This window comes from Prionailurus bengalensis, chromosome C1, assembly GCF_016509475.1.
Source record: "Prionailurus bengalensis isolate Pbe53 chromosome C1, Fcat_Pben_1.1_paternal_pri, whole genome shotgun sequence".
Taxonomy (NCBI): Eukaryota; Metazoa; Chordata; class Mammalia; order Carnivora; family Felidae; genus Prionailurus; species Prionailurus bengalensis.
This window is the reverse complement of record NC_057345.1, coordinates 6,507,162-6,529,265: the sequence shown is the minus strand read 5'-3', so window position 1 is coordinate 6,529,265 and position 22,104 is coordinate 6,507,162. Positions and strand designations below refer to the sequence as shown.

General features: G+C 59.8%; 1 protein-coding gene across 1 annotated transcript in view; it reads right to left on the bottom strand.

Moving 5' to 3' along the window:
- Nucleotides 1-21,487, bottom strand: part of SPSB1 (splA/ryanodine receptor domain and SOCS box containing 1) — a 69,740-nt gene extending 48,253 nt beyond the window's left edge. The window contains exon 1 of the mRNA XM_043573726.1: nt 21,225-21,487. The gene's annotated coding sequence lies outside the window, so the exon portion shown is untranslated. The remainder of the gene's footprint in view (nt 1-21,224) is intronic.
- Nucleotides 21,488-22,104: the final 617 nt, after the last annotated feature.

Genomic DNA, 22,104 nt, shown 5'->3' with positions numbered 1-22,104 from the left:
ACGAGCTGCCCCGTCTGCCTCCCTCGCCGCGGCCTAAGCTGTTCCAACGGCACTCTCATCTAATTTCGGCTGAAAAGTTAAGTGTTCCCTGGAGGTCCGGAGGGCAGAACTGCTCAGACGCTTCTCCGGCAGGTACCAAGGTCTGGCCAAAGGTCGGGCAGGTTTACAAAAGCCGCACAGGGCCTGCTCTCCCCGGACAATGTGCCCTGGGGCTCGAGGCCACCCCGTGCCCCCTTTGCAAAGAGCCCTGGCTTCCTGCGCCACTAACCCAGAAACTCCACACTCAAAAGAAGCGGCTAAGCCCTAGGAATGCAAACGTTGAAGGCGCACGGCCTGGGATGCCTCTGCAGGCTTGAACTAGAAAGGTTTAAGGGCTTTTGTCAGGTGTGGGGGCGGGGGCCAAGGAGGAGCAGGTTCAGAGGGAAGCAGGAGTATTTCCAGGGCCTGTAATTACGCACGGCCTTTTTCAGCCGAGGTCCGTCCCATTGCCTTGGCCTGGGGAGTCGGTCAGAGACTCAGGAATTTAGAGACGTGAACAGAGCAGAGAAGTTGAGATGCCTGGGGGCGCCTGTTAAGCGTCCAGCCTTGATTTCGGCTCAGGTCACGATCTCATGGTTCGAGAGTTCAAGCCCCGCGTCAACAGTGCGGAGCCTGCTTGGGATTCTCTCTCTCTCCCTCTCTCTCTGCCCTCCCCCACTCATGCTCGTCCTCTCTCTCTCTCTCTCTCTCTCAAAATAAATAACTAAACTTAAAAAAAGTGAAGAAAAAAAGAAAGTGCCTGTTCCAAAGGAGGGTCTCCCACTGGAGATGGGGGCGGTGGTGACCCCTTCCATTCACACCGACCTTTCATAAGCAGAGAGCGTCCCACAAATCCGTCCCACCTGAACCAGCCACAAGAGCAGGTATGGCCTCAAAAACGCCAGTGACATAAGCGAAAAATCACTCCTCTACCCCCCTCCCCCAAGGAAACAAGAGGCACAGAGCCCACCCTCCAGGTCACCTTCGAAAGGAAGGTCACGAGCGGCGGGAGTGGGGGGCGGCCACCTGGGGGTGTGGTCAGACCCACAGCTGGGATCGAGGCTGAAAAGCACTCGACCGATTCAGTCCTGCGTGTGCCAGGCACTGTCTTAGGCACCAGGGCCGCCAAACTAGACGGACAGAGCCCCTGCCCTCATGGAGACAGACAGACATCAGCAGGCAAGCACGGAATATGAGCCGACTGGGTCAAAGACGCTACCTAACTCTTCCGTTGTTGGTAAAGAGGTTGGCTAGCTCATTCGTTCGTTCGTTCATTCATTCGGCAAGTTCCCACGTAGGCCCCCCTGTGCTAGGCGGGCAGGGGACCGGACAGTGGCGAGCGAGGTCTCTGCCCCGGAGGGTGTCACGGCGACTCCCGCCACATCCCTCAAGACCCCACAGCGCCCCCTGGGTTCCTCACACGCCCCGAGCATGGAGACAAGTCCCAGCTCCGTATCACCAGCTCCCTCAATGACGCGGGGTGAACCATTCTTCCCGCTCCACGGCCTGAGTTACTTGCAAAACGGAAGGGGGCGGGCGCGGGCTTCCTCCAAGTATCAAGGGATAAATTAGGAACACGGAGCAAACCCGCCGGGTACAAAATGCCCCACCAATGGTGTGCTCTGGAGCCCCAAGACTTTACAAAGGGGCTCGTGGCTCTCCAGGACCTTCCAAGACCTCCCAGTCCAACAAGGGAGCAGGGACACCCAGGTCTGTAAAGGGCAGGGGGAGGACAGGTGAGAGGACGCTAAAGCCTCATGGGAGGAGGGAGGGAGGAAGGGAGGGAGGAGGTATCGCAGAGGGGCCCGCAAGAGAGAGATGCACCCAACTCGCGGAGAGAGACAACAATGGTTAATTATCCCCCTCCAGTCTGTCTTGTTTCTGCCTAAACAATGGCTGGCACATAGTGGGCGCTCAGTTAATATTTGCGGAAGGAAGTTTCTGCTAGGAAAACCCGAGAGGGAGGCAGAGAGACCAAAGCGGGGGGTGGGAGGTGCCCAGAAACTGAGAGAGACACCAACCTGGACATGGGGACCCCCCGGCAGGGGACTCTGGCTCCGTCCCGAACAGGTGAGTCTGGCTGCCACAACAGAAGTCACTTGACCCAGTGGGACTGAACGTATTGGAAAAGGACAGCGTCTCCTGCCTCTGGCTCCGGGACCAGGCAGGCAGGTGGCCAGCCCAGGGCTAGACCTAGTTAGGGTCCTCCCGGGAGGTCTGGGGCTTGGAGGCTTGGGGACAGGCTCCCCACCTGAGCCCAGCTGCCCAAGCAACCACAGGACCACCAGGTATGGACTCGGAAGCTCTCTCCAAACGGGCCATCCCATCTCCCACCACCAGGCTGGACAGTGACTTAAAGCCCTTCGAGAGGTGGCCCTGTCAATGTCACCACCGCACCCAAACCACATCGGGCACACTGGGGACCCGAGGGAGCCCACACCTCAGAGTCACGTAAAACCCATCACCGCCTGGCACCCTGATCCAAGTACCCCTCTGCCCCTTTCCACCTCTGGGGTCGCCTCTCCGAGCTCCAGGCGGACACGGTAAGGCCTTCTCCCCACTCCACGCGAGCCACGCAGGCCGGGTGGCTTCACTGAGCCTCCAGCCCAAGATGGTCTCCACCTCCTCCTTTACTCGATTCAGTGGGGTCCCAAGGAGGGGGTGGAGCAGGAGGGCCCCCAGGACCGTCCTCATCCCTCCTGCCCATCTCTCCTCCTGTCCTTGTAACTTCAAGGCTCCAGATGGGGGGCAGGGGGTAAGCGCGCCAGGTGGAGCCTTGATCTGGTGGGGCGGGGCGTATTCACGGGCAAGGTGAACACCACGCGGCTGCGGTGGTTCCCAAGCCCACGCCCCCTCGCGCCGCCCCTCGGCTCCCACCTCTCTGGTCCCTACCTGCTCATTAGAGCTTGCTTCAGGACAGCCCTCCCCAAGGCGGGGGTCCTGGGCCAGGGGTCCCTCCTGTTGGCTTTCCCTGCACCGGTCACACTGTGTTGTAACGCCAGCTCAAGTGACCGGGGACGGCCAATCCTCACGGGCGGAGGCCTGACCCGCCCGGCTGCGTCCAGAGCCTGGCAAAGGCACCGAGCTGCGTGAGCCACCCCAACCGCTGGACGCGCAGGGGAACGGTTCTCAGCCCGCGAGGCAGCGGCCACACTATCTCCGTGTAGTCTTTGGGGCGATTCTGCAGGGTGAGTCTGGTGCCCGTTTTTACAGATGTGGAAACTGAGGCTCTAGAAAGCCGATCTGTCCGGGGTCCAGGTCAGAAGCCAGAATTCGAAACTCAGAAGGTCTTCCCCGGACGCGGGGAGCCTGAGAGCGGAGGTCGGAAGGGTGGGGCCCCGGCACCGAGGAACAGGGCAGGAGCTCAGCGTGGGCCACAGGTGCAGGACTCTGCCCTCCGTCCCGCCTCCTGTCCCCACGGCAGCCTGGAGGTGCCGCCTACGCTTCAGGCAGCGCGGGCTGGGAGGGACCGGGGTGGAGGCGACTAAGCCACTGCTCTGCACGGCCCCCGGGTGCCCACGCCCAGCCTCACCCCTTGCCCGCTGTCAGCCCAGGCGCACAGCCCCTCCCTCACCAGGCCACAGGAAACACCATCCCTCCCCGGGCCGCAGATTCCCAGAACCTGCCCGGAAAGGGAGTGAGTGCAGCAGCTTCCTGTGGTCCCCACCTGGCTGTCAGGGGCCGAGACCGTCCACCCCGCTTCCCCTGGCTCCCATGGGACGCCCGAGTCAGACCGTCTCACCCGGCCTGGGCTCTCCAGGGCAGGCCCGGGGCACTGGGAAGTTCCAGAATAGCACGGGCTTAAAAACCCAACAAGGGCAAGTACACAGGGTCGGGACTCCCCTTAGGCCTTGGCCTGTGTCCTTGTTTCGCGTCCGCATGCTCCGCTCCGCGGCCAGGACACAGGGGACAGCGCCTGGCACACACGGGCCTGTGGCAAACACGTGGGGTGAATTAAAAGGGAGGAGGGTCAGGGAAGAATTCAAAGCACCCATGCACGAAGCCTGTGAACTTCAGGGGCTCAAAAAAAAAAATCGGTCCCCTCAACACAGGAAATCAGTTGCATATGGCTTTGAAACTGTCTTTTCCCACACGGTGACCTGAAGATCTCCATCTCGTGTGCGCACACACACACACACACACCCTCTACCCCTTCACCCCTTGGCCTGGGAAGGCAAGGAGTTTCGATTCTGGCTTCCAACCTGGATCCCAGACAAATTACTTGGCCTCTTTGAGCCACATCTATAAAAATAGAACAGAACTATAAAAATAAGTTCTCAGATACCTAAACTAAACATCCCAGAATCGTTGATTTTGAGGATATCTATTAAGGGCTTACAACACACTGGGTACCATCTGCTCTCCTGGTGGTTTTGTATGCGGACAGCCTCTTCCACCAGTGACAGATCTCTTCCCTTCTTCCTTCCTTCTCTCTCTCTCCAGTCCTTACACGTTCTAAGGTTCAGTTTCAACATCACCTCCTCCAGGAAGCCTTCCTGGACTCGCCTGCTGAGAGTTAACTCTGAGCCCCATCTTAGTACTCCAGAACTCTGCTCACCTCTCATTGCCTGTATTACCCTCTGCCTAACATGATATTGTTTGGGAGTTTTCCGTACATTTGCCCTCCTCCCTTCCAAAGAGCACACAAGGCAAGTTCTCAAAGGCCAGGACTAAAGATGATAAAAATCCAAGCCACGTTTCCTGGGAGCAGGAAGGCACATCGAAAGTAAGGCCCCCCCCCCATCCCATCTCAGGCCTTGGATCCCAGTTATGGGAAGGGCAGTATCCGGAAGTTAACCCATATCAACTCACTCCATCCATGGGGTCCTTTTACGCCCCCATTTCACAGATGGGAAACTGAGGCCCAGAGCGCAGAGGCAGGAAGTACCGTAGCAAGACTCCAGCCACCTCCACCTGACTCCCAGGCCGGGCTCCTAACTATTCCAGCCCCGACACCCAGACTAAACACGGTTTCCCAATGTGGCTTCCTCCAGAGAAGGAGCCCGTGAACCAAAGATGTCATATAGGGATGTCTTCGTGCCCCCAGGGCGGCGGGATGCCTAGGGGCTCCAAGAGACCCAGAGCCCCCGATCGCTTGGTAAGGGGCGACTTCCCCGAGCACCCCCCCCCAAGTGCCCCTCCATCAGTCAGCCCTTTGGCCACACAGCCTGCACCTCCTCACCAGCCGGCAGCTAAAGGAGAGTCACGCCCGGCACAGCTGAGGCCCCAGGATCCTGCCCAAGGCCGACAGGAAAGTCTGCCCTGCTGGGCCAGGGCTCATGCTAAACCAGCAGTTAATGTTATCTGGTCCAGCCCGTGCACACCCACACCCGCCCACACCCATACACACGCCTGCTCAGTCCCCTGGGGACCCCTCTCACCCCAGCGTGCCTGGGCACATCACCAGCTCCCACTCACCTGAAGCAGGAGGCCGGTCCAGCCGGGGAGTGTCCCCTTCCCAGGCCAGACCCCTGGGAGGGAGGTGCAGGGAGCCCCAGGGCGGGAGAGGCCGGCTGTCCCCTCCCCCGCCAGTCCTATTCCACCTCCCACTCCCCTGTCTGCAGGGCTGAGTGGGGAGAGCACAGGGCCGCCGCACCTCTCTGACCTCCCGCACCTGCTCCCTGCTCGTTCATGACTAAGCGATTTCCACCTCGGCGTCCGCCTGCCAAGGGGCCCGCTGGCCGCAGGGACCGGACCGCACCACGGTGCCCAGAGCCGCACACACTTCAACCCATAATTGGTGAGTCTTCTTCTTGGGAAAGAAAACCCCCTCCATGTTTTGTTTTGTTTTGTTTTCCCCTTAAATGAAACAAATCCACCCACGCAGTTACTGGAAACTCAAGCATGTGAAACTGAACCGTTTGCAAAGAGAATTAGTCAGCAACCTTGCGAACGGCGGAGCAGTCCCCTCCGCGGTGGAGGTGGGGCCGCCCGTGCTCTCGAGGTTCCCATCCAGGAGGGGACCGGGGGGCCCCTCGTGCACGCCCCGTCCCCCAACCTGCAGGTGACGCCCTGGGAGCGGCTGAACGCGAGGGCGAGTCCGTTCACGCCAGGTCGAGGGTGAAACGCGCTTTTCTGGCCGCGTCCCGGTCCCGACTTTGTGAGACCTGATGGTTTCTATAAGCCCTGGCTCAGGGATCCGACTCGCATTCACATCCCGCCCCATCTAGTCAGGTGAACCTCTGCGGGTCTCAGTTTCCTCATCCATAAAATGTGGGCAACGGAACCTGCTAGGATCACCCAGTCTATGTGGAGTCCTTTGCGTCCGGCACCAAACAGGCAGCGACACATGCGGACTCTTGAGCAGGTAGGGGCGCCTTTCGTCAGGGAGCGACAGTGGGTGGACTGTTCTAGGGCTCTGTCCCTCCGGGTTCTGTCCCTCTGGCTGCAGTGGAATTTGTGGAGTCGGTTTCCAGCCCTGCTGCCTCGCCCAGGAGGTGGATGCGGGGCGGAGGTGGGGAGAGGGGCCAGGCCAGGGGGACGAGTCTAGTCCCGGAGCCCTGAGCCCCAGGCTCCGCGACCCACGGCTCCTTGGCCTTGCCTTCTCCACTGTACAGGGAGGCCTCAGACATTTTATTCTGTGTTGTTTCTTTAAACAAAACACCCAGGGGTGCCTGGGTGGCTCAGTCATTAGAGCAGCTGACTCTTTTTTTTTTTTAATTTTTTTTTCAACGTTTTTTATTTATTTTTGGGACAGAGAGAGACAGAGCATGAACAGGGGAGGGGCAGAGAGAGAGGGAGACACAGAATCGGAAACAGGCTCCAGGCTCTGAGCCATCAGCCCAGAGCCCGACGCGGGGCTCGAACTCACGGACCGTGAGGAGATCGTGACCTGGCTGAAGTCGGACGCTTAACCGACTGCGCCACCCAGGCGCCCCAGAGCAGCTGACTCTTGATTTTGGCTCAGTCATGATCCCACAGTTCCTGGGTTCGAGTCCCACATCAGGCTCTGTGCTGACAGCGTGGAGCCTGCTTGGGATCCTCTGTCCCCATCACGCCCCCCCCCCCCGCCCCTCCCCTGCTCTCTCTCCCTCTCTCAATAAATAAATAAACTTTAAAAAAACACCTAAGTTATTTGCCTACATTAAAAAAAAAAAAAAACACTGGATTTCTGGCTTTTGTTAGGGGGGAAAGAAATGGACACTCCAGGGCACTGGGCAAGAGGCCACTCCCTAACCCAGGACGCACGCACCCTATTTTGCCACAGCCCCCCCCCCCCCCGCATCGCCTTCCACTGGGTGCTTCCTAGGGCCTCGTTCCTCGCCCCTGGGAGTATCTGAGTTTGTGACCCAGTTTAAAACCCTACTTTTATGTAGGAGCGTGACCTCAGCCACTTGTCACTAGAAATATCCACAGGAACTGTCCCTAGAGAAGGTAATTAAAGTCTGATGCTGCGGGCTGATTTTTCTTGGAGAAAAACAAGACGATGTAAGAAGAACTACACCCCAGTCTGGCCGAGGGCAACTCGGGGATGAGATAGTAATTTTCTGAACTTCTTTACGCGATTTACTGGACAAAGAACAGAAGCAGGTGTCCGGGGCCCTGCCCTGGTTTCTTTCCTCTCCTTTGGCTTGTGAACCAAGAGGGCCTCCCTCTTGGGATCTCGCCCCCTGGACGTGCAGAAGGTGGGCAGCCTGCTGAGCAGGCCCTTCTGGAGGGTTCCAGGACGGCTGTTTGCAGGACCGGAAGCCCCCCCAGCCCCAGCTCTCCTGGCTGGCCACCCGTTTTGTTGACTGGAGGGGGCAGGGGAGGTAGGGTTCGGCGGACACAGCCGGATCTACTCCCAGCCCAGCAGAGACGTTGAAAATGTCAAGTGAGCATCTGCGGGCATTTTCGAGTTGTTTCGGTCACTCCTAAAGGCAAACACACAAGCTTCAGGATCTCTGCTTTCTTGACTCTCCAACGGCCGTCTTCATTCGGTCTCCACGGAGCGCCTGCTGAGGGCTGGCCAGCGAGACACAGGAGGGACAGGCTGACGCGAACCAGTTCTCACCCAGTCTGACTTCTGGCGCCTCCCCCACCTGGGAGCCCCTCCTGCACCCTCCCCTTCACCTGGCTAAGGCTTCTCTCCTCCAGAAAGTTCTCATCCCCCCGGGGGGGGAACCCCAGGCACGCCCATGTCACATACCTTAACACCATGTGGCAGTCTGCGGGACCCACGCCCCATCCCACCAGATCAGGAGCCTCCACGTGCTCAGAGGCCTCGTGGAGCCCAGGCTGGGGCCGCATCCAGCCTGACTTCTTGGCTGTGTGACCCCAGGCAAGTGATTTGACTTTTTCGTGCCTCAGTTTCCCCATCTGTAAAATGGACATAACCAACACTGCTCAGCAGAACTCTTGGGAGCAGTGAATAAGTTAAGGCGCGCAAAGTGCCAAGCATGGTGCCTGGCACATAGTAAGTGCTCAATAAACATTAAGCAAACTGGTCTAAACCCAGGAGGCAGAGGTGGTCAGTGGGCACAGTCCACTGGGGACACGCACAGCCTTGCACCCAGCCTTAGACAACTGGCACCCACTGTTGTGGCTCACCTCCCCCTCACATCCTCCGCAGAGCCCCACATTCTACCCAGGCGGCCGTCAGCAGGTGCTTGCCAGGATCGTGCCGTGTCAGGGCAGCGACGAGGCACGAGGCTGTCCAGTTCTCATAAAACGCAGCTCACGAGCTGCTTACCCAAGAAACCTCTGTGACTGTACTTCCTACACGGGTGCCGGCACGCACGGGGCTCAGAACCGCAATCCTCGTACCCTGGCTCCCGCCTGTAGAGCCCCTGACGCGGGGAGCGGTCATGAATCCCAGGATGGGGGCTGCTGGCTGCCCGACCGTACGGTCACTACAAATCATCAAAGTGGACATTTACAGGGGCGCTTGCGGGGCTCGGTCGGTCGCGCATCTGACCCTTGATTTCGGCTCAGGTCACGATCTCACGGTTCGTGAGACGGAGTCCCATGTCGTCCGTGAGGTCGAGTTCGGCGCTGTCAGCGAGGAGCCTGCTTGGAATTCTCTCTCTGCCCTCCCCTGGCTCTCACGTGCACGTGCGCACACACTCTCTCTCAAAATAAAGAAACATTTTTTAAAAAGCGGACGTTGGGGCGCCTGGGTGGCTCAGTCGGTTGAGCGTCCGACTTCAGCTCAGGTCACGATCTCGCGGTCCGCGAGTTCGAGCCCCGCGTCGGGCTCTGGGCTGATGGCTCGGAGCCTGGAGCCTGCTTCCGATTCTGTGTCTCCCTCTCTCTGCCCCTCCCCCGTTCATGCCGTGTCTCTCTCTGTCTCAAAAATAAATAAACGTTAAAAAAAAAAATTAAAAAAAAAAAAAAAAGCGGACGTTCACGACGGGTGAGCTGCATGGCATGTGGATTACATCTCAGCAAGACTGCTCGGATCGAATCCTGCATTGAGTCCTGCTGTATACACTCTGAGCCTTGAAGAGACAGCATCCCGCTCTAATACCCAGGCAGAAACTTGGGTCATCACAAGGGCTCCTGTACCTCCGCGCTGGCTTCTTCTCTGGCTGAAGGAGGGAAAGCCAACTCCGTCTTTCTACTTTGCCCAAACACAGCTACGTTATCTGGTTCCCCAGGGATGCTCCAAACCCACCTTCGCAGAAAGAAAACAGAGGTCACATCCCTAACACCCAAAAGGCGGCGGATCAAGCCACGTCTCGTGCCCGATACCCAGCGATTCAGCCAGAACCATCCTGCCTGGCCCCTGACCTTGACCTTTATCTGCTCCTGCCGGTTCACCAAAATGTTCTGGGGAGAGGGCAGTCGGGCCGGGGAGCGGGGGGTGGGGGGGGGTGGCGGAGGGAGTGACAGAAAACCGCTTCCAGTCTGCTTCTAGGACAGTGGCCCCTAAGCTTATTTTCAGCAGTTCAAACAATTTCCCCCAAAGCTGAGTCTTGCACAGAACCCTGCACCCCTCAAAACAAAAAAGAAAGATCAAAGTCGGCCTGTTCTGGTTCCAATGACCGTCTCCCCACTCTGGCCCGGCCCGAGGCTCTGAGGGAAACCAGCAGCCAGGGGATGTGGTGTCCAAAGCCACAGGATCCCCATCCGGCCCCTTCTGGGACTTTGAGGTTATCCCCTGGAAAGCGGGACCTCTCCAGAAAGCAGCGTGTCCCGTGCACATGAACAAGACGCACGAACAGCAGTCACGTGGCACCGGGTCACGGAGATGGGGGGCTCACGACACCAGCCTCGGCTCCTGCACGTGCCCCAAATTTTCCATGAAAATAACGCACGTAAACGCTGACACGGAAGCAAAACCTCAGGACTGGGGAGACACCCTGGGGGATGGGGGGACCCGGCCTGGGTGCAGCCCTCAGCTCGGACATGGCCCCTGGGTCGGTGCTGTCCGGGCATCTCCCTCAGGGGAGGCACCGTGACAGCGAAACAGCACCGGCATTCAGTGCGTATTGGCTGAATAACGAAGGAATTAAAAAAAAAGAAAACCACCTTATGCCGAGCTGTCTAGACACCCCCGAGGGTGACACGGTGGTGAGGAAGGCAGGCTTGCTGGGACCCTGGGGTCCCAAATGTGGCCCGATAGGGTAGAACCAGGAGAGAGGGGAAATCCCTATTGTTTTGAACATCACATTTCTCCAAAGAAGATGAAGTTTGTTTCAAGGGACCCTGACATTTAGATATAATTTATGCATAATTAAACACATCTCACACTGGTGTTGCCCCTTAGGGCTTCACAAATGCAAGGTGACCTTTCTCATTAGGGCTTCTCAAAATCTCCAAACCGCCAAGACCCTCAGACAAGCAAACACCCTCACGCGACTCCCCCTGCACCCCCCCAGCCCCCCCCCCCCCCCCCCCGTCCTCAGAGTAATTAAGCAAGGAGGTTCTGAGTCCCAGGTCCTCCCGATCTGTCCAGGGGCTCGTCCCCCAGAAAGCCATGTCGGTGCCCCAAGACCTTGGCACGCTCCCCCCCAGCTCCCCCTGCCCCCAAACTGCCGTCCTCTGAATCCTGTGTTTTATGTCAGGGCCGCATGAGGCCCCCCGGGATCAGCCTAGCAGACAGATCCCTCCACCACGGCCCATTTCCTGGGCGGCCGGAAGGGAGCCCCGGCAGGTGCAGAAGCCTCACGGAGTCTCCCCACTGCCCTGCCCCAGGAGAGGTCCAGGCCATGGTGCAGCACCACGCCAGCCAAAAACTCCAGCCTTGGCCAGACCTGCAGCCAAGCTGCTGATGGTTAATGGTCTGCCGGGAGAGTCCCCAGAGCGTCCAGGCAAAGGGACCAGGGCCTTGACTGGGGCTCCTATGAGGACCTGGCCAGAGTGTTCAACGAAGGAGGCAGAAGCGGATGGAGACAAACATTTCTAGTTTATCCGTCCTTCTTAGGAATAGCTTTTGGGGTGACTGGGGTGGGGAAGGCCCAGGGTACCTCCTACCCACCCCTGGGCCTGGCATCCGGGGCCTCCCTGCTACACAGCAGCTTCCCGTGATCCTCCTCCTAATGGCCAGCCCCTCCTCCTTGGGGTCACTCTACCTCCCTGCCCCCTACCACGAACCGCCCCCCCCCCCCCCCAGCCTAGAACAGTGCTCCTGCACAGTCACACGAGGCTCTCTGTGCCCAGCCAGCACCCCCGGCAGGATGGCCAGTGTTTCCTGCACACGCCTGTCACCTGTCATCTCTACCTGCTCTGTCACAGACGCTTGAGGGCTTAGGGCCGCTTCGCACGACTCCAGCGTCACGCCTGGCGACAGGAAGTGCTACACGATGTCAGCGTGTTCACCAGAGCAGAAAGAACACAGGCCAGCTGTATGTCACCCACGTAGCCGTGTCCCCTCCAGCAACTTAGAAAACATCTCTGAAGCTCACTTTGCTCCTCTGTTGAGGGGGAGGTCATACCTAATCCCTAGGGCTGTTTGAAGAATTAGAACTCGGTCTATAGCAGCAGGGGCCTCAGGCCTGACACACAGCAGCCATCTGATAAAGGTTAACACTGTTTCTGGAAGATCGTACTTCGAGCAGAACAGGAGCGGACACGACCTCCCCGAAATGCTGGCCGGAGGCTGGGAGGGAAAAGGCGGGGAAGAAGCTGTCAGGGGCTCCAATGACGGAAGAGCCAACGTTCCCCGAGGCGGCGACAGGTCAGGTCTTGTCCCGAGCCAGGGCCCCGCTGCTGGAGTGCCGGTGACCCAGCCAAGGGTGGCCACAGAGCAAACGGTGCGCCCGTCGGGGCATCCCTGCTCCAGAGCTCTGGGTCCTAGCTCAAACGAGACAGAGACAGTCCATCCCCTTGGGGCCCGATGGTCAGGTCTCAGCCACCACTGGGAGGGAAGGAGAAAGCGTGACTCACGAGAGCTGCAGCTCTGGTGGCAGACGGGCCGGCGGGATTTGAAAGTGGCACCAAATTATATTGTCAGTGATCCATTCTCGAAACAGCCGCCAGCCCCAGGTGGCCGGGGGGGGGGGGGGGGCGAGAAAAAGCTCTGTGAGATACTGGCCCCCCAGCCCCAGAGCCGGTCCGCGTGGGGACACATGGGGCATCGCTGAGCGAGGTGGGGGATGGCTGCACAAAGTGAGCTTGAGGCCAGGTCATGCCCTGAAGGCCACATCACCGATCTGGGGAATTTTCCCTAAGAGCAATGTCCCTGTTGATGGGCTTTGAGAAGGGAGTGGGCATCGTCGGGTGTTCGTTTTAAAAAGATCACTGGATGGGGCACCTGGGTGGCTAAGTGGGTTAGGCGTCCGACTTCGGCTCAGGTCGTGATCTCGCGGTCCGTGAGTTCGAGCCCCGTGTCGGGCTCTGTGCTGAGGCTCAGAGCCTCTGCTCAGAGCCTGGCGTCTGCTTCCGATTCTGTGTCTCCCTCTCTCTCTGCCCCTCCCCCGTTCATGCTCTGTCTCTCTCTGTCTCAAAAATAAATAAACATTATAAAAAATAATAAAAAAATAAAAAGATCACTGGAAAAAGTTTAACACAATGAAAAGGATGGCTGGGAGCAGGAGGGCGGTGGCTGGGTCTTGGGCGGCAATGGATGCGGACAGGAAGGCAGGTGTTTAGAGTTCTAGGTGAACGTTTTAGACGAGCTGTCTGAACAGAACCACCCCCACCTTCAAGCGGCCCCCACGTGAGCCAGGAAGGGAAACGCAGCTTCCATTCAGGAAACAGTGAACTTTCCACGCCAAACGTAATTAGCCAGAAGCCAGACACAAAAGGTCCCAGAGTCGATGATTCCATTTATAGGAAATGTCCAGAATACACAGATCCAGAGAGACGGACGAAGGCAGACTGCTGGCTGCCAGGGGGCTGGAGGAGGGGGCGGGTGGGGGGATAGCCATGGGCTACGGGGTTTCCATTTGGGTGATGAAAATGGTGGGAACGTGGGGTGCCTGGTGGGGGGGGCTCTGTCGGTTAATAGTCTGATTCTTGATTTCGGCTCAGATCGTGACCTCACGGTTCGTGGGTTCGAGCCCCACGTCGGGCTCTGGGCTGACAGTGTGGAACCTGCTTGGGATTCTCTCTCTCTCTCTCTCTCTCTCTCTCTCTCTCTCTCTCTCTCCCCCTCTCTCTCCCTCTCAAGATAAATAAATAAGCATGTTTTAAAAAAGAAAAAAAATGTTGAGAACTAAGAATGCTTAGTTTTAGGTTGTATGGAATTCACCTCAATTAAAAAAAAAAGCAGTCGGGGCGCCTGGGTGGCGCAGTCGGTTGGGCGTCCGACTTCAGCCAGGTCACGATCTCGCGGTCCGTGGGTTCGAGCCCCGCGTCAGGCTCTGGGCTGATGGCTCAGAGCCTGGAGCCTGTTTCCGATTCTGTGTCTCCCTCTCTCTCTGACCCTCTCCCGTTCATGCTCTGTCTCTCTCTGTCCCAAAAAAAAAAAAAAAAAAAGCAGTCAGTATCGCAGAGCATATTAAGGGGCCTCCTGCACCTAAGGGCTCTCCAATGAGCCGCCAATCCCATTTCTGCTGCAGGTGCCATCATATCCCCACAAACCCGGCGTCCCTTCTGTCACTCTGTGACCCCCTATGTCAATTTCTCAGGCCACGGTGACATCCAGTCTTCCAGCCTGTCCCCTCTGGCCACTCACTTCCGCCGCTCCCCTTCTTCATGGCAGAGCTTGGCGGGTGAGGGTGTAGACCCCGGAGCCGGGCTGCGGGGCTGGGCTCCCAGCTCCTCCCCTCAGGCCCCAGTGGCCCTGAACGTCTGTCTTCCCGTCTGTAAAATGGGACCGCACCGCCCTACAGGCCTCACCGACGGCATGAGGACTAACTATACGCACATGGGGCATCGGAGGGCCCACCGGGACCGCCAGCCTCCCGCCAGCCTCCAGTGGTCACCGAGCCCAGCACCGGGCCTGAAGTTCTGAGACCAGCCCTTCAACCTGACCTCTCTGCAGGCCCTTCCTCCTCCGTTTCGTCCAGACCGCCCAGCTGGGCTTTCCGGTGGCGCTACGCCCGGCCCCTCTGCCTACCCTCGGGTCCCCAACACTCCATCCGCCTCTACCTCTCCTGTCTGAACCGGAGGAAAACGAGTTTCTCTCCCACACCAGCTCTGCTGTGCCCAGATGCTCTTTGTGGTCGAAACCCGGCTATTTATAGTGAACGTGTGCCCGACGAAGTACCGTAGGAAACAGCGTCCACCACGAGGAGGCCGACGGGTTCTAGGGACCCGTGGCTGAGACGGTAAAGACGACGGACCCAGGCGAGGAGTCGCCCCGAGGCCCTCAGCCACCGCCTCGAGGAGCCCAAGTCAGAGCTCACGTTCAAGAAGCATCCCGCGCCCGGGCCCCTCTCCCCACGGGCCCCTCCCGGCGTCCTGCGGCCTCTCGGCCTCACTCAGCCCTACCCCAGCCACAGGCCAGCCCGTGCTCGCCTCCTGCCCTGCTATCCTCCCACCTGGGGTGCCCACCCGCCTCCCCCTGCCCTCTCCTTGTCACCCTCTCCGCGACGCCCAGGCAAGGTCATCAGGGGAGACAGGCCGGTCTCCCCCACTAGACAGACAGGTCTCTGAGAGTGAGGCCCGCCCCCCCCCCCTCCTTCGGATCCTCTGCCCAGTAGACTGGCCACACATGTAGGGGCTTAAAAATGTTTGAGTGGGGGCGCCTGGGTGGCGCAGTCGGTTGAGCGTCCGACTTCAGCCAGGTCACGATCTCGCGGTGCGTGAGTTCGAGCCCCGCGTCGGGCTCTGGGCTGATGGCTCGGAGCCTGGAGCCTGTTTCCGATTCTGTGTCTCCCTCTCTCTCTGCCCCTCCCCCGTTCATGCTCTGTCTCTCTCTGTCCCAAAAATAAATAAACGTTGAAAAAAAAAAATGTTTGAGTGAAAGAATGAATGACAAGAAGTCCAAAATAGCTCAGACGGCTTGTTTTGGACTTCTGGACCTCCCACAGGGTCACGGGGGACATTCTGGGCAGTCAGGGGGCGGGTGACGGGTGAGTCCGTGGGGAGTGAAGCCACCAGCCCCTCAGGATGTCGGGGCTGTGCACTGCGGCCAGTGCTGATGCACGTCACCGCCCTGAAACCTCACGGCCACCCCATGAGGCGGCTGTCACACCGCACAGTCAGGGTGGCCGATGCTCTGAGGGAAAGCCGGGGTCTGGGCCGCCCCTGAGCCCAGATTAGGTCTCTCCGAGCCCTGCTGGGAACCACTGAACCACCAGCCCTGCCCGCACTCACCCGTCCAACAGGTACCTAGGAGACGCCTACCGTGTGCGCTGAGCGCTGGGGACAGAGCGGTGAGCGAGACCCCGTGTGGCCTGGCCCTGCCCACCCCACCCCCCACCCAGGCTGTCCAGCGGGACAACTGCCAGCTGCCCGCGGTGCCTCGAGAGGGTGAGCGTGTGTCTGGCTGGGTCTCTGGGTGGAAGGTGGAGGCAGGCCTCCCGCCACGGGAACACCCCGTGAGCAAGTGTCCCTCTGGGAGGGACACTTTTACAAGCGGGGGGCACCTGGGTGGTTTGGTCGGTCGGTTACACATCGGACTCTCGGTCTCAGGTCAGGTCACGATCTCACGGTTTGTGGATTCGAGCCCCTCGTCCGGCTCTGCGGCCCCCGCCCTGAACTGACACCGATGGACGGATAAGCAACATGAGGCAGATCCATACAATGGAGGATTATTCCGTTTTGAAAAGGAAGATGTTCTGACGCAGGCTACAACACGGACGACCCCCGACAACATCAGGCTGAGGAGACCGGCCAGTCAGAGAAGGACAATCCGCAGGACCCCGCCTAACTGAGGGAGCGCTGGGAGTCAAACCCGCAGAGACGGAGGCAGAATGGAGGCAGCCAGGGGCCCGGGGACCCTGTTTCTAGAAGAAAATGCCAGAACGAGGGTTCTACCCCAGGCATGCCTCGGCTCATGCCAGAATCTCTTCTAGTAACCCCTTGGAAAAGAAGGTTCCAAAGTTTCTACTTCAGCCCAGGCCTCCCACAAGAGCCCCAGGTCTAGCTGCCCTCCCGACACACCCATAGGCCGTTTCTACCTGGGACAGGTGCAAGGTACCTCCACGCCCCTGGCCCCCAGCCCTCGCTATGGGGTCACCACCCACTGTGACCCCCCCAAACTAGCGAGGAGGCTGACAGACGTCGGCATGTCCAAACAGCTCTCAAACCTGTGGATTTCACCTTGAAAACACCGCCAGCCTCCGTCCCAACCAGCAGGAAACAGATGCACAGACACAAGGAAGCATTTTGAATAATCACAGGCCCCCAAACAGCCAGCAGCTGTGTGGCCACAAGCAGCCTGTCTGACAAGGGCCGTTCACAGCTGGCACAGCTGTCAGGACCTTGTCACCAGGTAGACCCTGGATTCCTCCTCCGTGTGGCATTTACGTGTCACATGCCCGGAGTCTTGGGCCGAGACCACCCGGCGCCTCCCCCGTTTTCCCAGAGGCACCCCGAGGGTGGCAGGTGCCCCCACACTTCTCCGCCTGTCCGTCACCCGCACGGTGACTTCAAGATGGTCAAGGTTGGGTTTAAGATTGGGCCGGGTGCCATGTTTGTTGACAAATGACTCCCACGTCCCCTGCTACCCAGGTGCGATCTCGAACGCCCGTGCCTGCACGAGGCCCAGCCTCCATGGGGGCGGGGGGGCGGGGTGGCAAAGCAGGGCTGAGTCTTTCAGGGTCTCCTCCCCATCTCCACGGGAGGCCCAGGGGAGCTGATGTGGTTTGTCCGATGGCCAGCGGACTGATTCATTTGTCATGTTGAGCAATGAACAGGATTTTTATTTAAAAATTTTTTTTCAACGTTTTTATTTATTTTGGGGACAGAGAGAGACAGAGCACGAACGGGGGAGGGGCAGAGAGAGAGGGAGACACAGAATCGGAAACAGGCTCCAGGCCCTGAGCTGTCAGCACAGAGCCCGACGCGGGGCTCGAACTCACGGACCGCGAGATCGTGACCTGGCTGAGGTCGGACGCTTAACCGACTGCGCCACCCAGGCGCCCCTGAACAGGATTTTTAAAACACAAAACAAGCAAGCGGCTTTCCCCAAAACTCTGGGGTTGGGGGACAACAAGACGGATCCCCCAGTGAGCCACAGCCAGGAGGGACCCTCAACTCCAAGTCGGGAGGAATACACTTCCCCCGACTTGCCCCCAGGGAATCACACTCCACCTCTATGAGACTTGATATTTCCCCTGACACGCTTAGGAACTACTTACAGATGACCTGAGGTTTGCTTCAGAATGGTCCAGCCTGAGTGTGCACACGTGTATGTAGACGTGCGTGTGGATGCGTGCACACGTGTGTGAGCGTGGGCGTGTGTATGTGCTGACCCTTGAAGCTGGTGAGGGCACCTTATACTCTTCTCCCAACTTTGGTAGGTGTTGGAAATTTTCCATCATAATAAAAAGTTTTCATTAAAAAAAATAGCAGGGGCGCCTATGTGGCCCGGTCGGTTAAGCGTCCGACTTCGGCTCAGGTCGTGATCTCCCGGTTGGTGGGTTCGAGCCCCGCGTCGGGCTCTGTGCTGACGGCTCACAGCCTGGAGCCTGCTTCGGATTCTGTGTCTCCCTCTCGCTCTGCCCCTCCCCCACTCACGCTCTGTCTCTCTATCTCTCAAAAATAAATAAACATTAAAATTTACAAAAAAAAAATAGCCCACGCTTCTTGGAGAAAAGGCTAAGGTGATGGCGGTGGCATGCTGTACTGAGTAAAAGCTTACGCACCAAAATTAGTGTTAGAGTTTTGTTCCACCAGCCAGTAGCGGCAAGACTTTGGCCAAGTCATGTGGCCATTCCAACCCCAGGAAAACCAGCTCGCTGCCCCGGGTTCTTAGGAAAAGCACAGGGCTAATGCGTCCAGGACTCAGATCACAGCCTAGTGCTGGCATGTTCTACAAAACCATTTCTTATCACTGCCATCATCATCAGCAGCAGCATCATCCTCTCCAATAACATCCCGCCTGTAAAGCACTTAGTAGCACATGCCCGGCACCTGCCTATGAGCTAGACTTTTACTCTTAGATCAGGAGGAACTCCCTCTATCAGATAACTGGGAAAAGGGAAAGCATTATGTTTCTTGAAAGGAACCGGTGTGGAATTTCTGGACAAAACTCTGAACACCGTAGAGTCGGAGGTTTTGCTGAATGTGCAAATGCATCGGCAGGCAAGTCTCTGCTCCCCCGAGGAGAGGGAAGGTCCAAGAAGGGACCAGGCTCAGCGAGGAGAGCACAGAGAGCACCGCATGGCCCTTAGTGAGCAGGGGCAGCGCTGGCCTCCACCGGCTGGACCCCCAGCCCATTCCCAGGCCCCAGTGGAGAAATTAAACATCTATGCCGATTGCCCAGGGGTCCACAGAGTTTTGGAGGGCAGCCCCAGGAGCCCACTGAAGGGAGGTTTTAGCCTTGCTGGAGCAGCCCAAGGAAGGCAGCCTCACCCAGCAACAGAGTGACATCACCCAGGGCCCCTGGCAGGACCACTCCTTCCTAGGAGCCCTGCAGCCCCCACCAATCGCCCCCGCGGCCCTGACCTCCCTGAAGCCAGATCTGCCCCTGCTCGTGACTGGCAGAACCACTGTGGTCCACGGGCCACGGCTTTTATTCTTCTTGCTTCCCTGGTGGTAGCCAGGCTGGGAGAGAAAAGGATTTGTGAAGTTATCGCATTAGGCCACCCCACACCTCCCCATCTGCAAACACACACACGCACTCTCTCTCTCTCTCTCTCTCTCTCTCTTTCTTTCTGTCTTTCCCTCTCTTTACTGGGCAAAGCCCTGTCTGCAAAAGAAAAAGCAGTTAAGAGAACGAGAAGTGCTTAAAATGATCTAATCGGGCCCATCACCTGACAGCTGGGCAGCTGCGAGGTGCCTGGCCCGTGACCTCAGCACGGGAGGCAGTAACCGGCAGCCACAGCCAGGGGTCTGGAGACCGTCCACAGCCCTGGGTCTGCTGTTTGCGTAAGCCAGCCACCCTCTCTGGACCTCTGCTGGGAAGGGAAAGGCTGGCCTACGCAGATGCCCTGCAAGTAAGACAGGGCTTCCCCAGCTCCATGATTCCTTAGCGGGGGGGGGGGGGGGGGGGGGGGGGCGGACGCCTGTCTATGCCTCTCATGCTTAATCTAGCGCTTTCCACCACCCAGAGGGGCAGTATCAGATAGGGATGGGACACAGAAGGGAGGAGCACCCCCCGCCGCCTTCCTTGCTCGCTGTCCTCAATAATCGGGGATGAAGTTCTGGGCCCCCTCCCCAGCTGTCCTACCCCGGGAGAGAATTCTGCCAAAGACACCAAACTGGAGTCACCGGGGGATGGCGTTGTTTTACCATGGCCACCTGTTAAAACTCAGCTCATGACCGGTTTCTGATGCTACAGGCTGGAGTGTTTCATTAAATATTACTCACTCAGGAAGCAGCCCCTGCCAACTCACCCCCAAACCGTGCGGCTCATTTTCGGAGAAAAAGAGAGGGAGGGAGAAGGAGCCTGGGTCCTCCCGGGCCGGCACCACCGGCAGGGTGTCCCTGCGCCCAGTCCCCGCACAGCCCACTTTTGAGAACCAAGCAAGGGAAGTCAAGTAACCAGCCCTCAGTAACCAGCAGCCCCACTGCCAGGTTACCATGGGGGGCATGCACACCCTCACTCGCAGAGAAGCACACTCACCCCGCACCGACACACTCACACTCACCCCAGGCACACACGCAGAGACACATGCCCTAACTCACCCACAGACATGCAGAAACATCAGAGACACACACAGACCCAGAAGCACAGTGCAGACACACACTTAATCTCACACGGACACACCCTCAGACACACCCACACAGGCAGGCTCAGAGACACACATTCACACTGTCACCAGACCTCTCGCACACAGACACGCTCTCAGGCGCGCGCGCGCGCACACACACACACACACACACACACACACACACTCTTGTAGCCTCCCATCAGGGCAAGCCCCGGCGCCAGGGGCCAGTTAACATTCCAGGAACCTTTGCCTTGAACTTGAACAGGACAACTACCAGGTCCGCACACACCCCGGGCGCGCAGACTGAGCCATCCCGCGGTTCCACCGACCCACCCAGACTGCTCTGGTTTTTCTGTTTTAATCGATTTGCTGACACAACACTCGGCTCCCCCTTGGCTCCCCCTTGGTTCCCCCTTGGTTGCCGGGAGAAGCTGCGGCGGCTCCGGGACGGCGGAGAGGGCGGCGCCGCCCGGGGTTGTCGCCCGGCGGGCTCCCCGGGGGAGGCGCGGAGGACAGGGCGGGGGGAGCCCCGAGGGGGCCAGTAAGGGCCGCGCTGCAGAGCTGGGTCCCGACCGGCGGGAAAAGCGAAACTAACTTCGCGGAGCGGGGTCGCGCTGCCCCCGTGTGGGAGGGGCAGGTCAGCGCCCCCGCCTCCACCGCGGGGACAGTCGCGGTCGCAAGAGGCTCCCCCCCGCGGGGCGCCCCGGCACCTGGAAGTCGGCGGGGACCGCTGCGCGTCTGGGGTCCCCTCCCCGGGTCTGCGGTAGCTGAGCCTCGACCCCCGGCGCGACGGTGGCCGCGGCCGCCGGGGACCACCGCCCTGTCTCGCCCCCGCAGGTGGGATCCGGGGCCGCCGCGACCCGCAGGCGTCCGCAGCGGCAGCGGCGCTGGGCGGCGCCCCGGCCCCCTCGCCCGGGACCTGTGGCGAGAGGAGGGCTCCCCGCGGGACCCTCAGCCACCAGGTCCCCAGCGCCCAGCCCCGCGCCCACCACTCAGTCCCCGACCGCCGCCATGCCCGCGCCCACCCCGCCCGGACCCCCCACCCACCCCGTGCCCGTGCCCGGCTCTGCCTACCGCGCCAGGGAGGGCCGCCTGCGCCGCCGCCGCTCTCCGGGGCCGAGGAGGCCGGGGCGCCCCGGGCCGCGCCCGCCGCAGGGAGCAAAGTCGTCTCCTCCCGCGGCCCCGGCGCCAGCGCCTGGAGCCTGGTTCCTGCTGCGAGCGCGCGGGCAGCCCGAGCGCGACTTCTGTGCAAAGAAGAAAAAGCAGGCGAGGGCTTTAAAGTGCAGGGAGAGAAACGCGCCGGGGGGCGGGGCGGGGCCGCTCCGCCCCGCCCCTCCCACCCCGCCAGCCCCGCCCCTCGGCTCCCGCCCCGCCCCTCGGCTCCCGCCCCGGCCCGGGCTCCCGCTCCCGCGCGCCGGGCGCTGTGCGCCGCAGGGGCGGCCGCGGGGCGCCGGGCGGCGGGGGCGCCCCCTGTGCCGCCCCCTCCTCCGCCCGCCCCACCGCCCCACCCGGAGGCCATCGGGGCGCGCGCGGGGCGGCACCGGAGCTTCGGTCCCTCCGGAGGCGTCTTCGGGAAGCGCCGGGCAGCCTCCGCTGGGCGAGAGGCCGGGGTTGCAACACCCGGCGGGCCGCGGCTGGGGGCAGACGGGGGGGGGGCGGGGGGAGGGGGGCTTACTAATAATAATTTTTAAAACCTCTTGGGAGGGTGGGGGTTGTTTCAATAACCTTGGGAGCAAGGCCTTGCTTGCCTCATCCGAAATTCCCAGCAGTTTAAAGTTCCGCAATTCGAAGGCACAGAAGACGCAGGGACCGTACTCACAAGGGACCGGGCTCTCTGGGCTCCCGGACCTCGCGGGCCCCCGGGCACGTTGGCTCAGGACACACAGCAGGCGGCGCTCCGTGAGTGTGTGTTGAATGAATGGGCGAGCGATTGCCCGCTGTAGGACCTCCACCC